The sequence below is a fragment of the Gorilla gorilla genome, chromosome 7 (genome assembly GCF_029281585.2).
Source record: "Gorilla gorilla gorilla isolate KB3781 chromosome 7, NHGRI_mGorGor1-v2.1_pri, whole genome shotgun sequence".
Lineage (NCBI taxonomy): Eukaryota > Metazoa > Chordata > Mammalia > Primates > Hominidae > Gorilla > Gorilla gorilla.
The window spans coordinates 19,876,068-19,889,432 of NC_073231.2; the positions used below are offsets into that span (position 1 = coordinate 19,876,068).

Consider the following 13,365-nt stretch of genomic DNA (forward strand, 5'->3'; position numbering starts at 1 on the left):
AAATGATACTGCATAGATAAATAAATCTTTCTTTGCAAATAGGAACTCAAATTATATCTTTAGCCTTTCAAAATGTTAAGTATATCAGAAAGAAATTGTTTTCCCTGCTAACATTTGTTTGTAATTAAAACCACATGCACAGAGGGATTATAGAACTGCATAATGAGAATGTGTTTTAATATGTCAAACTTCATCTAATACAGTTAATTATTCTCTGAGTATCAAGAAGAAATATTACATCAGAGGAGAAAGGATAAGAACAAAAAGAGAAGAATCAGTCCTCCCACAGAGAAAGGGATAAACTACCTGTTAACTTTTTCATATTCTTTAATTTTTTTCCTATTAGGAAAATTGTGTAGTACATTGGAAAGAGTCCTGTGGTCTTAAAAAAAACAAAGATATTATTTTCATCGTATCAATAAAGTTGAGTACAATTATATTAAAGATACTCATAATTATATACCTTCAGGATTGAAAAAAGCGTTTCTCATTTATAACTCTACAATTTCAGAATAAGATGTACATTTCAATAACTCAGAAAAATTGTTTTCAATGCATGTTTATCGAGCATCATTGGGTTTTGACTCCATATAATGCTAGTCTATGACTTTAGTAAGTTTTTCGTAGCCTTACATAAAATAAACATTCAAAAACTAACACTTCAGTATTCTTTTTTTTTTTTTTTAACTTTTAGGTTCAAGGGTACATGTGCAGATCTGTTGTATAGCTAAATTGTGTGTCACAGGGGTTTGATGTACAGATTATTTCATTGCCCAGGTAATCAGCATAGTACCCGATGGGTAGTTTTATGATCCTCACCCTCAAGTACACCCTAGTATCTGTTGTTTCTGTCTTTGGTCTTTTGTTTTTGTTTGAAATAGAAATTTATTCTCAGAATAACACACAAAAGCACACCTTGAGGCTGCTGTTAGGAGATTTTCCTCCCTTCCATTTCCTCCTTCTCCTCTCCTCTCTGTATGCCAGGGAGGACACAGTTGAAGGAAACGTGCAATCACAAACAATGATCAGCTCTAAACACAAAAAAGTTTGGTCCAAAAGAACTCAGCGTAATTAATCCAGTTACTTTGTAGAATTTCACTGGGTAGGATTAAGATACTGCAGATGTAGTGTTTCCAGGAGCGGTTTGTCAGTGCACCAGGGGTCGCCTGCTTGAGGGAGTTGAGGACTGAGTGCATGCAGGAGACCTCTTTGGCCTGCTTGCTGACTTGGGGTTACAGTCAAACAACCGGGCCACCTGTTACCACCCAGTGCTGGGGGATGACTCGTCAATGTCATTTACAAAATCTTCTGCCCTGTAGTTTGCCTTTCTTTTCTGTAGCTGCTCGTCTTGTCTTGCACGCCATTCTTCTAGCTCATTTATCGCTTTTTCTTTCCATTCTGCTTCTTGCTTCTGAGAATAAGCAGCAAGGGCTTCTAAGCATTCCATTTTCTCTTCTTTCCATCTGCATATATTTTCAGGCTGGATGGGAATCGATCCACTTGTGAAATAGCTGCATAATTGTCTCTTGGACCATTACTTTCCTGGTAGTAGTCACCATCATCACTCCGTCAACAGCATCTGGACTCCCAGCTGTTCACCTTGTGGCTGGGGCCTGGGGGTGACACCATCCAGGATGTCGAAGGCGACCTTGTTGTTCTTGATACCCGTAGTTTTGCTCTCTTGCAGTGCCAAGAAGGCCGCAGCTGGGTCTTCTTCACTGGCGCCAGCCACTCCGTTCCCCAGGACAGGATCCCCAGGGGTGCCAGCAGGGACACCGAAGGGATCTTGCTCAGCCATGTCGTGCAATTTAACGACACAGACACCAACCCACCAACACCATGCCTGGCAATCGTGGCTGTGGTAGTGTCTGGGAGATGTTGTTCCTTTCTTTGTGTCTATATGTACTCAGTGTTTACCACCCACTTGTAAGTGAGAACATGGCTCTATTTGGTTTTCTGTTCCTGTGTTAGTTTGCTTAGGATAATGGCATCCAACTCCATTCATGTTTCTGCAAAGCACATGATCTCATTCTTTTTTATGGCTGCTTAATAGTCCATGGTGTGTGTGTGTGTGTGTGTGTGTATATATATATATGCCACATTTTGTATATCTGTTCTACCATTGATGGACATTTAGGTTAATTCCATTTCTTTGCTCCTGTGAATAGTGCTATGATGCACATACACGTCTGTGTGTCTTTATGGTAGAACAATTTATATTTTTTGGGGTGTATACACAATAATGGGATTGCTGGGTCAAATGGTAATTAATTCTGTTTTAAGCTCTTTGAGAAATCGCCAGACTGCCTTCCACATTGGCAGAACTAATTTACACTCCTACTGGCAGTGTATAAACTTTCTTCTCTTCCACAATCTCGCCAAAATCTATTATTTTATGTCTTTTTAATAGCCATTCTGATTGGTGTGAGGTAGCATCTTGTGGTTTTGATTTGCATTTCTGTAATGATTAACGCTGTTGAGCATTTCTTCTTATGCTGTGGGCCACATGTATGTCTGCTTTTGAAAAGTGTCGGTTCATGTCCTTTGCCCACTTTTAAAGGGAGTTTTTTTTTTTGCTTATTTAAGTTTCTTACAAATTCTGAATATTAGATCTTTGTCAAATGTATAATTTGAAGCCACTTTCTCCTGTTCTGTAGGTTTTCTGTTTATGCTGTTGATAACTTCTTCTGGTGTGCAGAAACTCTTTAGTTTAATTATGTCCCATTTGCCAATTTTTCTTTTTCTTGGAGTTGCTTTGAGTGTCTTCATCATGAAATCTTTGCCAGATCCCATCTCCAGAATGGTATTTCCTGGGTTATCTTCTAGGAGTTTTATAGTTTTGGTTTTACATTTAAGTATTTCATCCATCTTGAGTTGATTTTTATGTATAGTGTAAGGAAGGGATCCAGTTTCAATCATCTGCATATGGCTAGCAGGTTATCCCAGCACCCCTTACTGAATAGGGAATCCTTTCCCCATTGTTTGTTTTTGTCAGGTTTGTCAAAGATCAGATAGTTGTAGGTGTGCAGCATTACTTCTGTGCTCCTTATTCTGTTCCATTGGTCTGTGTGTCTATATTTGTACCAGTACAATGGTGTTGTGGTTACTGTAGCATTGCAGTATAGTTTGAAGTCTGGTAATGCCAAATGCTTCCAGCTTTGCCCATTTTGCTTAGGATTGCCTTGGCTATTCAGGCTATTTTTTGGTTCCATATGAATTTTAAAATAGTTTTTTTCCTAATTCTGTGAAGAATGTCCTTGGTAGTTTGATAGAAATGTCACTGAATTTGTGGATTGCTTTGGGCAGTGTGGCCATTTTAACTATAGTGATTCTTCCTAATCATGAACATGAAATGTTTTTCCATTTGTTTGTATCATCTCTGATTTCTTTGAACAGCATTTTAAATTTATGAAATATTTCAGAGGTCTGTTACCTCCCGGGTAACCTGTATTTCTTAAGTATTTTATTCTTTTTGTGGCAGTTGTGAATGGGATTTCATTCTTAATTTGGCTTTCACCTTGGATGTTGTTGGTGTATAGGAATGCTATTGATTTTTCTGCATTGATTTACTATCCTAAAACTTTGCTGAAGTTGTTTAGCAGATCAAGAAGCTTTTGGACAGAGACTATGGGGTTTTCTAGGTAGAGAGTTAAATTGTCTGCAAACATAGATAGTTTGACTTCCTCTCTTTTTATTTTGATGCCTTTTATTTCATTCTCTTGCTAGATTTCTCTGGCTAGGACTTAACAGTACCATGTTGCATTGGAGTGGTAAGAGAAGGCATCTTCATCTTGTTCCAGCTTTCAAGGGGAATGTTTCCAGCTTTGCCCATTCACTATGATGTTGGCAGTGGGTTTTTCATAGAGGGCTCTTATTTTTTTGAAATATGTTCCTTCAGTGACTAGTTTGTTGAGGGTTTTTAACATGAAGGAATATTGAATTTTTTTTGAAAGCCTTTCCTGTATGAAGATGATCAGGTGGTTTTTGTTTTTGTTTGGTTTTTGTTTTGAGACAGAGTCTCGCTCTGTTGCCTAGGCTGGAGTTTAGTGGTGTAATCTTGGCTCTTTGCAACCTCTGCCTCCTGGGTTCAAACAATTCTCTTGTCTCAGCCTCACCCAAGTAACTGGGATTACAGGTGCTTGCCACCATGCCTGGCTAATTTTTGTATCTTTAGTAGAGACAGGGTCTCACCATGTTGGCCAGGCTGGTCTTGAATTCTTGGCCTCAAGTGATCCACCCACCACGGCTTCCCAAAGTGCTGGGATTACAATTGTGAGCCACCACGCCTGGCACATGTGGTTTGTTTTATTAGTTCTGTTATGTTGTGCATCACATTTTTTGATTTGTGTATGTTGAACCAACATTGCATACCAGGGATAAAGGCTACTTGATCATGGTGGATTAACTTTTTGATGTACTGCTGGATTTAGTTTGCTAGTATTTTGTTGAGGATTTTTGGGTCCATGTTCATAAAAAAATATTGGCCTACTGTTTTCTTGTTTTGTTGTTTCTCTGTTAGTTTTTGGTATCAGGATGATGCTAGCCTCATAGAATGAGTTCGGGAGGAGACCCCCTTGTTTTTTTTTTTTTTTGTTTTTTGCAATAGTTTCAGTGGGAATGGTACCAGCTCTTCTTTATACATCTGGTAGAATTTGGCTTTGAATCCAGCTGGTCCTGGGCTTTTTCTTGTTGTTAGGCTTTTTATTACTTATTCAATTTCAAAACTTATTATTGGTCAGTTCAGGGATTCAGTTTCTTCCTGGTTCAGTCATGGGAGGTTGTATGTTTCCAGGAATTTATCTGTTTCTTCTAGGTTTTCTAGCTTGTGTGCATAGAGGTATTTGTAGTAGTTTCTGAGGGCTTTTTTTTTTTTATATTTCCATGGAGTCAGTCGTAGCACCCCCTTTGTCATTTCTGATTGAGTTTATTTGGATATTGTCTCTTATTTTAGTAGTCTAGCTAGTGGTCAATTTATAGTTTTCCACTATTGGACTGTGTGGTTATGTCAGTCTCTTCATAGGTCTCTAAGAATATGTGTTCCTCTATTGGGTGCGTATATATTTAAGATAGTTAGATCCTCTCGTTGAATTGAGCCCTTTACCACTATGTAAAGGGCTTGTCTTTCTTGATCTTTGTTGCTTTAAAGAATGTTTTGTCTGAAATTGGAATACCAAACTCTGCTTTCTTCTGTTTTCCATTTGCTTGGTAGATTTTCCTCCATCTCTTCACATTGAGCCTATAGATGTCACTGCGTGTGAGATGGATCTGTTGAAGACAGCTTACCATTGGTTCTTGATTCTTTATTCAACTTGCTACTTTGTGCCTTTTAATTGGGGCATTTAGCCTGTTTACATTCAAGGTTGATACTGATACGTATGGATTTGATCCTGTCATCCTACTGTTAGCTGGTTATTACATAGACTTGTTTGTGTGGTTGCTTTACAGTGTCACTGGTCTATGTATTTAAGTATATTTTTATAGTGGCCAGTAACAGTCTTTTCTTTCCACATTTAGTACTCCCTTCAGAACCTCTATTGAGGTGGTTCTGGTGGTCATGAATTCCCTTTCAGAAAAGGATGTCTTACTTATTTGCTTATGAAGCTGAAGTTGGCTGGATATAAAACTCTTGGTTGGAAGTTCTTTTTTTTTTTTTTTTTTTTTAAAGAATGCTGAATATAGGTTGAATCTCTCCTGGCTTGTAGGGTTTCTGCTGTTTTAAGCCTTATTGGGGGTTTCCTTTATAGGTGATCTGGCCCTTTTCTCCAGCTGCCCTAACTTTTTTTTCCTTTCATTTTGACCTTAGAGAATCTCATGTGTCTTGGGATGGTCATCTTGTATAGCATTTCACAGGGGTTCTCTGCATTTCCTGACTCTGAATGTTGGCCTCTCTGGCAAGCTTGGGGAAATTTTCACGGATGATATTCTGAAATACACTTTCGAAGTTGCTTGCTTTCTCTCCCTTACAGGGACACCAGTGAGTCGTAGATTTGGTTCCGTTTACATAGTCCCATATTTTACATAGGTTCTGTTCATTCTTTATTGTTTTTTCTTCATTTCTGAATGAGTTATTTCAAAGAGCCAGTCTTTGACCTCTGAGATTCCTTCCTCAACTTGCTTATTTGTGCTGTTGATACTTGCGATTGTATTCTGAAATTCTCTGAGTTTTTCAGCTCTATCAGCTCAGTTTAGTTCTTTGTTGAAATAGCCATTTTGTCTTTCATCTCCTGTATAGTTTTATTGTATTCCTTAGAATCCTTGCACGGGGTTTCAACTTTCTCTTGAATCCTGGTGATCTTCGTTTTTATCCATATTCCATATTGTATTTCTGTTATTTTAGCCTGGTTAAGAACCATGTTGGCCGGGCACAGTGGCTCATGCCTGTAATTCTAGCACTTTGGGAGGATGAAGCAGGCAGATCACCTGAGGTCAGGAGTTTCATACCAGCCTGGCCAACATGGTGAAACCCTGTCTCTACTAAAAATACAAAATTAGCCAAGCATGGTGGCATGCGCTGTTAATCCCAGCCACTCAGGAGGCTGAGACAGGAAAATCACTTGAACCTGGGAGGCTGCAATAAGCCGAGATCACGCCATTGCACTCCAGCGTGAGCAACAAGACGGAAACTCCATCCAAAAAAAAAAAAAAAAAAAAAGATTGTTGGGGAACTAGTGTGGCCATTTGGAGGTAAGAAGACACTCTGGCTTTTTGAATTGCCAGAGTTCTTGCACTGGATGTTTTTATCTTCATGGGCTGATGTCCCTTCAATCTTAGAAGTTGTCATCCTTTGGATGAGTTTTTTGTTCTTTTATCCGCTTTGATATCCTTGGGGCCTTGATTATGGTATAAGGTGGGCATGGTTGACTGGCTTTGATTCTGGAAGATTTTGGGGGGCCATGGCTTAGCTCAGGACTCCCGAGCTGCATGCCCTAACTCTGGGGGGCTGGTTTCAGGCCCTAGCTTTGTTCTCTGGTCCCTCCTGATTACTGGAGGGGGTGAGTTGTTCCCAGATCGCTGGTCACAACACTCCCATAAGTGGTGTCAGCCAAAATGCTTCATAGGAAGGTGGCAGTGAGATTCGTGCTGGTTCACTTATGCCAGCAGCAGCAGCAGCCTGGCAGGGTGCATGCTCATTGCCCAAGCTGAGGTATTGGGTGTGCTGGTGTGGTGGCATCCAAGCATGTGTTTGCACCATTGCCAGTGTCATAGCAGGGGCAGAGATCTTTTGGGCATGTGCCCTCCATTCACACTGACAGCAGTGGCAGCGCAGCAGTGGCAGCGCAGCGTTTGCGGAGAGGCCACTAGTGTCAGTGCAGTGGTGTCAGTGGAAAGATCCGGTACAGGAAGGCATGCAGTTAGCACCATCTGATATGGTTTGTTGTGTCCCCACCTAAATCTCATCTTGAATTTTAACTCCCACGGTTCCCACATGTCATGGGAGGGACCCAGTGGGAGGTAATTGAATCATGGGGGTAGGTCTTTATCATGCTATTCTCATGATAGTGAATAAGTCTTATGAGATCTGATGGTTTTATAAACAGGAGTTCCCCTGCACTAACTCTGTCTTGCCACCATCCATGTAAACCGTGACTTGTTCCTCCTTGTCTTCTGCCATGATTGTGAGGCCTCGCCAGTCACATGGAACCGTAAGTCCATTAAACCTCTTTTTCTTCCCAGGCTTGGGTGTGTCTTTATCAGCAGTGTGAAAACGGGCTAATACAGCAAATTGGTACTGGTGGAGTGGGGCGATGCTGAAAAGCTACCCAAAAATGTGGAAGTGACTTTGGAACTTGGTAACAGGCAGAGTCTGGAAAAGTTTGGGGGCTTTAGAAGAAGACAGGAAAATGTGGGAAAGTTTGTAACTCCCTAGAGACTTGTTGAATGGCTTTGATCAAAACGCTGATAATGATATGAACAATGAAATCCAGACTAAGGTGGTCTCAGATGGAGATGAGGAACATGTTGGAAACTGGAGCAAAGGTGACTCTTGTTATGTTTTAGCAAAGAGACTGGTGGCATTTTGCCCCTGCCCTAGAGATTTGTGGAACTTTGAACTCAAGAGAGATGATTTAGGGTATGTGGTGGAAGAAATTTCTCAGCAGCAAAGCATTCAAGAAGTGAGGTGGGTGCTGTTAAACGCATTCAGTTTTATAAGGGAAGCAGAGCATTAAAGTTCAGAAAATTTGCAGCCTGACAAGGAGATAGAAAAGAAAAACCCATTTTCTGAGGAGAAATTCAAGCCAGCTGTGGAAATTTGCATAAGTAATGAGGAGCTGAATGTTAATCCCCAAGACAATGGGGAAAATGTCTCCAGGGAATGTTAAAGGTCTTCAGGGCAGCCTTTCCCATCACAGGCCCAGAGGCCTAGGAGGCAAAAAAAGTTTCGTGGGCTGGGCTCAGGGTCCTCGTGCTGTGTGCAGCCTAGGGACTTGGTGCCTTGCATCCTTGTCGCTCCAGCTGAGACTAAAAGGGGCCAAGGTACAGCTCGGGATGTATATTCTGAGGGCACAAGCTCCAAGCCTTGGCAGCTTCCATGTGGTTCCTGTGAGTACACAGCAGTCAAGAATTGAGGTTTGGGAACCTCTGTATAGATTTCAGAGGATGTATGGAAACACCTGGATGTCAAAGCAGAAGTTTGATGCAGGGGTGGGGCACTCAAGAACCTCTGCTAGAGCACTGTGGAAGGGAAATGTGGGGTCAAAGCGCTCACACAGAGTCCCTGCTGGGACACCGCCTTGTAGAGATGTGAGAAGAGGGCCACCGTCCTCCAGACCCCAGAATGGTAGATACAGTCACAGCTTACACTGTGTGCCTGGATCCCTGGATCCCTGCATCCCTGGTGTGAAACCCACTTGATCATCTGTTCAGGTGGATTATCTGTTTGATACATTGTTGGGTTCAGTTAGCTAGCATCTTGTTAAGGATTTTAGCACCTGTGCTCATCAGGGATATCGGTCTGTAGTTTTCTTTTTTGGTTATGTCTTTTCCTGGTTTTGGTATTAGGGTGATACTGGCTTCATGGAATGATTTAGGGAGGGTTCCTTCTTTCTCTGTCTTGTGGTATAGTGTCAGTAGAATTGGCACCAATTCTTCTTTGAATGTCTGGTAGAATTCTGCTGTGAATCTAGCTGGTCCTGGACTTTTTTTTGTTGGTAATTTTTAAATTACCATTTCAGTCTTGCTCCTTGTTATTGGTCTTCTCAGGGTATCAAATAAGCTAGGAGGGTTGCATCTTGCCAGGAACTTAACCATCTCTCTAGGTTTTCTAGTTTAGGCACTTAAAGGTGTTCATAGTAGCCTTGAATGATCTTTTGTATTTCAGTGGTGTCAGCTGTAATATGTCCCTTTTCATTTCTTATTGAGCTTGTTTGGATTTTGTCTCTATTTTTCTTGGTTAATCTTGCTAATGGTCTATCAGTTTTATTTATATTTTCAAAGAACCAGCTTTTTGTTTCATTTATCTTTTGTATTTTGTTTTTGTTACAATTTCATTTAGTTCTGCTCTGATCTTGGTTATTTCCTTTCTTCTGCTGAGTTTGGGTTTGGTTTGTTCTTGTTTCCCTAGTTCCTTGAGCTGTGACCTTAGATGGTCTGTTTATGCTCATTCAGACTTTTTGATGTAGGCGTTTAGGGCTATGAACTTTCCTCCTTGCACAGCCTTTGCTGTATATCAGAGGTTTTGATAGGTTTTGGCTGTCTTTGTGAGGGTGCCAAGTGCTGGGGGTCTAGTTCGCTATCTTGCTACAACTTTCTCAAATGCAAATATCTTGACCACAGAATCAGAATTGTATTCATCTTTATAATCCTCTCTATAAGGCTGCACATACCTGTTGAATGAGTGAATGAATGAGCCAAAGAAAGTGCATAGAAAATGACCAGACCTACTGGGTTATGTACATTTTATTATCTGTTTAGGTCATAATGCTGCCTGTGTTTTCGTATGTATTTATAAAATGTAAAGGATTTCGTTTTTGTTGGCCTGTTTTTGGAGTAACCTGAGAAATTGTTTTAGATTTATTTTGATTTACGTAGTAACTAGCAGACTTTACTATATACAATGCAAAGATTGTTATTTGTGACATTATTTCTAGCCATCTAACAATATCAGTATTTAGTCTAGTTAATAAATTACCTTATACAGATTATATCAGAGTTTAATATCTTTGAAAAGTTTTGGACTTATCCAAAATATATTTGATTTGGTTTACCCCAAACTGTGTGTTGAAATACAAAGTTAATATACACCATGCAAATTTAAAAACAATTTAAAATATTGCTGTTCTTTACTATAACTTATACTCTTTTATTTTATCCCTTAAAATGAAACTTAAAAAATACTATTGAAGTTTATAATATTCAAAGTAAGCCCTGTTCCTAAAATGAATTTTATAATAGATGTCTAGCAAAGCTGCTGTGTTAATAATGCAAAAATGCTGTAATTCTCTCCCAAAGAAGCAATTACTGTGAAAATCAACATTTTATTTCTGCCAAGAAAAAAAATTATTGTGTTCTACATCAAATTCTGCAAGAATCAGTTAAAAACTCTATAAGTTAGGACTTTACAATTTCTTTCAGTAAACTTATGAAAACAATTATGAAATAAGTATTAACTATATATTGTGTTTGAGACTTGGTTTTCAGTTTATATACTTACAAAATCCTTAAGTTATAATTTTAGGTTCAAAATATAAACTCAACTTCAACCTCAGGAATGCTTTTCCCATTATATGAGACTGCCTCAAACTTAATTTATGGTTCAGAAATGTCTTTATTATGTTACCAAGGTAATCTCTACAGCACCTAAATTGTTTATACTATTACATCTCAGAATATTTGCTATTAGGTAATTAGAGTATCTGACAATATTAGATATTTAAGATATTTTTTCTGTGCCATTCTCTCATTACTAGGTGAAAATGAAATGTTTTTTACATATTTGACTTTGATACATCTTCGTTATGCTGTTTGTTTTATTGCTTATAAATAGAAATCATTATTTTTCTCCAGTTTGCTTATCAATAAGTTAACATATGAAGTTCTGAAAGCATGGAGCATTCTCTTTTTTTCGTTTTTTTTTTTTTTTGAGACAAGGTCTCCTCCTGTGGCCCAGGCTGGAGTTCAGTGGCGTGATCACAGCCTACTTTTAACTTCAAAATCCTAGGCTCAAGCCATACTCCCACCTCAGCTTCCTTAGTAGCTGGGACTACAGGTGCATGCCACTGCACCCAACTAATTTTTAAAATTTTTTGTAGAGACAGGGTCTTGCTGTGTCATCTAGGCTGGTCTTGGACTCCTAGCCTCAAGTGATACTCCAGCACTGGCCTGCCAAAGTACCAGGATTACAGGGGTGAGCCAACCATGTGCAGCCATCTTCAGCCTATTTTAAATGAACAATTTTTAAAAATACACTGTAAATATAACTAGCAATCATTTAACTGTAACAACTATTCAGTGAATTGTAATGTATATTTTATTACTGGTAATTAAGTCATTAATAAAGGCATTCTCATTTTAGAAAAAGTGTTTTTCATTTTCTCCTAGCACTTTCATTCACCATAGTTCTCAAAACTTTCAAACTTTTAGACTGCACTCTCTCACCACTGTTTCTTGCTCTGTCTGTACTGTTTCACTGATGGTAGTGAAACAGACTACTTGGATTTTAGTGTCCACCTGTCAGTATTCAAAATCTAACATAAAACCTAGCATTAACAATGGTAATATGATCTGATGTAATTGATGTGACTTTTAAAAAATGCTGTTTGCTCCAGGAAAAAGATTATATGCAGAAACTTATTTCCTTATTAATTAATACTTGTATTTTCAAATGAACTTTATATCCTGATAGCACATGACATTTTCCCTTTAATATGAGTTTGAAAGATGAGGAAGTTGTATAACAAGAGTGAAAAGCCATTGGAATACTTTGTTGCTTGTTAGATTTAGTGCCCTTTACAAAGAGTATGGACTTTTTTTAGGCATTGTACAGGAAAAGTCTAATTTAATGTTTTATAAAGCACTTAGAGGTTAAATAGAACTTTTAAAATGGATTTCTTTTGACCAAGTGATTATCCTTTCAAAAAGTGCTATAGAAGGAAGAATTATATAAGCATCAGCAAAAGCCTCTATATAATGTCTTGCTAGCCCATTTTTTATAAATGGGACTTGAATCAGCAGAAAGGGCATTCCAATATTGCAACATTAGAATCTTTTTATAATCTTTTTATTATCTACATTTGAATAGAATCTATTATTATAGAGATTAAATACCCTGTCCTGTGTGTGTTCCTTAGATTGAAAACAGGACAACATTACAGTGAAAGCATCAGGTTAGGGTATGAAATTCTGAATCCAAATGCATTTCAACTCCAAATAATCTCTGGGTCCAGAAAGCCAGTTGCACTGACTCAGAAAAAAGTTTATCATGCTTTTCCACCAGACAGACTCACACTTCAAGTCATTTATTTAATTCAATTCAATGAATAACTACGGTGTGCTTTTCCCTCTATGTAGCTCTGGGGGTGTAACAGTATTCTGGGCTGAATTCCTGTATTTGTGAAGTTCATAATTTATTCAGGACTGCAGGTGATTCTACAGTTAATTTCTGATAGAATATGAGACTAGCTATAATCATAATATAAGCAAAGTGCTGTGTGAACAGAGTTAAGTAGGAGTGAAAGAGCCTTTTCCTTAGGCTGGATATTGTAGGAAAAAAATTAAATTTCTTCAGTTAATGGACAAGTGGAAATTAGGACAGAATGAAGAAAGGCCATATGCCTTGTTGAGGGAACAGAGAGTAATTTGATGTGGTTAGTGCCTGTGAGTGTTGAGAAATGAGGCTAGAAAGATAATTTGTTACTAGATTATGAGGGACCTTGAAAGCTTTGTGGTAATTTGCTCCTAATCATCTGAGCAGTAGGAAATCATGGAACGATTTGAAGAAAGAGTGGTGTTGGGTAGTTACCTAAGAAACTGTTTGTTTAAAGAGACAGATGTCTCTTTCAGTGTTTGTCTGAAAAAGAATGTTTGTTGTCCCTTTTCTGGTCCTTTCACTAGAGGGAATGGCTGGAGCCTTTTTTTTTTTTTTTTTTTTGCTTTGCCTGTTGGTGTTTCTGGGTTGCCCACTTCTCCAGTATCATCCAGTCCAGGATATGTGAAGTGAAAATCATTGTGTTAGTCCGGAGGTCCCTATTCTGTGTGCTTTCTTCTCTCTACCTTTCAGAATCTTCTTATGTTTGTTTTATATGTGATATCCGGGGTGTTTGGCAGTATTTAACTAGAGGGACAAACACAAGTACATCCATCTTGTCTGGAATTAGAAATCTTAAATGGACTTTAAAAAAATGTTACAGAAGTAAAATGTACAAATAG

At 38.6% G+C, this 13,365-nt stretch overlaps 1 protein-coding gene and 1 pseudogene across 5 annotated transcripts in view; one reads left to right on the top strand and one right to left on the bottom strand.

Moving 5' to 3' along the window:
* TUSC3 (tumor suppressor candidate 3) overlaps positions 1 to 13,365 on the top strand; it is a 296,633-nt gene that overhangs the window by 142,667 nt on the left and 140,601 nt on the right. The gene's annotated exons all lie outside the window — the stretch shown is intronic.
* Positions 1,148 to 1,798, bottom strand: LOC101138848 (clathrin light chain A-like; annotated as a pseudogene).